This window comes from Halyomorpha halys, unplaced genomic scaffold (genome assembly GCF_000696795.3).
Source record: "Halyomorpha halys isolate HHAL.00 unplaced genomic scaffold, Hhal_1.1 Scaffold3.1, whole genome shotgun sequence".
Classification (NCBI taxonomy): domain Eukaryota; kingdom Metazoa; phylum Arthropoda; class Insecta; order Hemiptera; family Pentatomidae; genus Halyomorpha; species Halyomorpha halys.
In genome coordinates, this window is record NW_027115249.1 from 1,618,301 (window position 1) to 1,622,937 (window position 4,637).

A 4,637-nucleotide genomic window follows, 5' to 3' on the forward strand; every position below is an offset into this window, starting at 1 on the left:
AAAAAAAAAAAAAAAATTTTACTTGAATGAAATTAAATTCAGTTGACAAATAACAACCCAACCAGCACATTGTAAGGTGAATTAGAGCATGGCCTTAAGTTTAAGGTGCACTTCCTGACCTTAAGTTCAAGATGCTGTTCATTTTGTAGTTGTATTTATTCTTAGAGATAATGCGTTGTACCAAAGTAAATTATATACACATATTTTTTCATATGGTTCTAAATGATTATATCTGTGCTTGCTCGTATTACCTGGAGTTTCGATTTTACCTCTATATGGAGTGGTCCATTTTCAGGCTATCAACATGAGATGCAATGTTGCTGCTCTGTGTTCATATGATCTTAGTTTAAACTCTGTTTAAATAATAAATATGGAGAAACACCTAGAGTATTAACCGTAGATGAAATATTCCGTGACCGGGAAGAAGCAAGGTGACCCACCAAGCGAAAGGTCAATAGCTAAGATAAGGAGTCCGGGGTCGATGCGGCACTGTATAATAAACCTGTCAGCGATGGGGAATAGCATTCGATACGGTATGTTCTGCTTCTAACTGTCCACTGTCATCCCAATATATCTGGGAATATAATATGTCCAAGATGGTTGACAAATAGTCCATTTGCACGTATTTTCTGTTACATTATATTGAGGATAAGAATTCGATAAAATAGAGCACGAAGTGATGTGTGTATTTTTCAGTTAGTATTCCTAAGTTACAGAAATGTAATAGCACAAGAGGCCAAGAGGAAAAAAAGGCAGTTATTTCACCTCAATTTTTGATTCCTTTAATGAAAATTATGTATAATTACTTGCCAAAATTGATGAGTCTGCCAAGTATAGGTAGGGGGAATAAAAAATGAATAATGAATAAAACCTAAGAGAACATAATTTTAAGTATATATGTATATATAGTTTACCGTAAAAATTGATATATAAGAAGATGGTCAGGGTTGCTGTAAAAACCCAACTATTTTTCAAACTATTTTTGTTTCAAATATATAGGGAGATGGTCAGGGTTGCGGTCAAAAGAGAAACAAAAATAGTTTACAACTATTTATTTTCCAACGTTTCGCCCCACTTTGCAGGGCTTCATCAGAGCTGTCCAAATAAATAAGTTGAACAGCAATTTACAAACAATATTTTTGTTTCACTTTTGACCGCAACTCTGACCATCTTCTTATATAATAATTTTAACTATAGTTCATTTGCTAAAATATAAGTCCTAATAGAGCTATTTACGTTCAATAGTTCCTTAGATATAGCTTTTTAAATTGCACAATATCATGAAAAATTAGTAGTTAGTGAATTTATTTTGAAAAATATATATATCTAAAAACACAAAATTAAGATTTCTAGTTGTTCAGACAAAATTTTTAATTAATTAATTAAAAAGACCACTTTGGACATATGGAATTAAGCTCTAGGGCTCTACCAAACCATCAAATTCCTACCGCATCCAATCCTCACAATCCAAAATCCTACGTAAAATCCTTGATGCTCCTTATTACGTTACAAATAAACTCATTCACAAAGACCTTATCATCCCATTCGTTGCAGATTTGGCCCAAAACAAATATGCGTCTTTTCATTCCAAACTCTCTACCCATCCTAACCCATTAGTTCTTAATCTTTCATCCTTAACAAACCCTGATAAACCTCCGAGGCGTCTGAAAAGAAGATGGCCACAGGACCTTCTAATTTAAAATAATGTTTGAAGTACCACCAATGAGTGTTTCCTTCCCAAGATTTTCAACTGTATATGAAACATACAACATATTTACTTATTATTTGTACAGTTGTAAATCACATTAAATAAATAAAAAATTTTTTATGGATATATAAATACGGAGGCCAGGATTTTGGTAACTATGTTGAAGTTCACAACAATACGAGAAGACAATGGAGACGATATGTGCTCACACTGAGATGTTAAGAAGTCGAATGTTGATTTTTTAGTATAAAAAACAACTGAGAACGGATTTGTTTTCTTTTTTGATGAAATAAAAATCATATGTTCATATAATCGATTTGTGGACCATATGTTGGCCACAACAATTATTAATGAAAAGCATTATGCAAACTGTAAGGAAATAAAATACAATATTGCAAAGGGAAAAAATAGACATTCTGCTTTTAGGTATCGTTATGTAGAAATACATTCAGCTTCCGATGAAGTCACAGATAATTGAATAGTTAAGATTTGTTTGTAAGAGAGCTGATTCGGGACTACCTCACAGATAGAAATATCGACTCTTTCAATCGATTCTAGATTCTTCTGCCTAACTCTATAGATAATATAAATGTAAAATTATTTTGAAATTAAAATATTATCATTTATTTTCCAACTGCGCTTCTCAGACTTAGTTGTTTTCACCCATTGAACCTTGGACCCTAGATAAGGCACGTGTTTATCGATTGTGCAATACTTTATCCTTAATTTTGTTGAGTATAGCGTGTCTACTTTATACAATACAGGGATGGAGATGAAGAAAGAGTAATTCAGTGATATGAGTTGCGGCGTCATTGGTCTTACCCGCTTTCTAAGGGAGGTTGGAGGTTCAGATCCAGCATTAATTTATTTTCTATCAACTCCAGACAAAAATATATCTCTGAAAATATATGATATATATATATATATATATCTGAAAATATATTTTATATTTAACTGTTCGATGACCGCAGTCTGGCGTAAACCAAAATATGCGGTGATTGATTTTTAAAAAGACTGGTTCTGGCATTTTTACCGAGTGGACTGTATTTAATGGATTTAAAAATAAATGAAACTCATTTAAATAAGAAGATAAACCTTTAAGAAGTCTGGTTCATATACCTAATTTAAGTAAAAAAAAAAAAGGAAAGGTTTTTGATGTGAAATAAAATTAAAAAATCATTTTATTCTTGGAAAAATGTCCCCTGAGAATTAATTCATAGTTCATGCATTAAGATTTTTGTCTGATAAGTATTTAAAAGTTTCTAGTAAGTGAAATGAAATGAAATTGAAAATACTATTTTTACGATGATAAAATAATAAGTATTCAGTTAAAATCAGAAACGCATTATCTTAAGAAGGGAAACCAACTACTCCCATACTTTTAATCCTGCTAACAACAGACTCAACCTCCAGAGTGAAAGACGTTCTCCAGAGACATCGTGTTCCAAGCCATTACTACCCAGGAGAGTATCCTCTAAGGGCCACAGTTCATACCCTACATTTCATCTAGAGTTAACTTATCTCCTGCCTGCTTAGGATTATTGTCTACACTGATAGCTGCAAAACTGTGTATTGTTCTAAGTAGGAGTAAAACTTTTTCAATAATAAATATAAATCATGAATTACAATAATAGATGAATTTAAATTTGTACCTTAAATTATGTTTTTAAGGTTAAAGATTAATCACTTTTTCACATCATTTTTTTCTGTAAGACTGGGAAAATTACCTTCTAACATTTTTTTTTCTTTGTGTGATTGGGATATATTTACAGCCAAATATTAATTAACTATATTCTATGAGATCTCTGTAGGACAGTTTACCCAATCCCTTTCCTATTGATATTATTTATTAAATTAAGTATATCTGATTTACTTCTATACTTACCATAACTATATCTGTTATAGATTTCAAATATTTATGGGTGTTATATACTTTTGCATATTTTTTATATACTATCATAAATAATATTTTGATTTTTATCTAGATCTTTAAATGTTATTTCTCATTGTTTTTTGTTTGGCGGAAATTCAAGTTTAGTATGTTTAAATTTCTGGTTTCCGCTACAATTTTCGCGTTGAAAACTTCATTTCCAACAAATTCCATTATTCGTTTTAAATCTAATATAAGCTTTTATGATGTCTGTCTCTATGTTTGTATGTGAGGATTACGGTTTTCGAATGAATTCAGTTAATTTATAACAAAAATTTTTCATTTTTTTGTTTTCAATTGTTTGTTTTTCCGAAGAAGAATATGGTTCATATCTTTGAATCATTTACATCGATATGTTCAAAATAATGTAAATTCGTCTTGCATTAAGTAGAAATAAAAATTTTCCAATATTAATTATAAAACAAGAATATTATAGGGATGTCATATCTGTATATGATACACTCTCCTAATAGAATTGAAAAAAAAAAATAATAAACATTTCATAATTTTTTTTTCAAAATTACATAACTAAGGAAATAAATAAAATATAAATATTGTAAAAATTAAAATTTTCCTGCCGTGACCAGGATTCGAACCTGGGTTATTGCGGCCACAACGCAATGTCCTAACCACTAGACGATCACGGCTGTCCAGAAGCTAAAAGAAATCTGGAGTATTGGAGATAATGGACCGCGAAGGAGGTTGAAAAACCAGTTTAGTGCTTGATAATTCTATCACCTTTTTTATAACAGCAAAGTGATATTTCGTGTAATCCATTTTGGGTCAAGCTGATGGAAATTAATTGAATAAAATAAAGTATACTAGAATCGATCCACTGCTCAGTCTCATCTCTATACTAAAGAACCCCCACGTTAACTATATTATCAACGATAATTTTTTTTTTGATTGATAGATATTACAATCTGCCACACAGTTGTGGGCAATAAGTAATAGTGATGAATGATTTCATACATACTAAAATAAAAAATAAATAAAGAA

General features: G+C 30.6%; 1 protein-coding gene and 1 non-coding gene across 3 annotated transcripts in view; both read right to left on the reverse strand.

Annotated features, from left to right (window-relative positions):
• The window catches only part of Trpgamma (Transient receptor potential cation channel gamma), a 980,713-nt gene that overhangs the window by 763,770 nt on the left and 212,306 nt on the right, over window positions 1-4,637 (reverse strand). The gene's annotated exons all lie outside the window — the stretch shown is intronic.
• TRNAH-GUG (transfer RNA histidin (anticodon GUG)) lies at window positions 4,214-4,285 on the reverse strand. The gene has a single exon. It is a non-coding gene; the product is annotated as a tRNA-His (tRNA).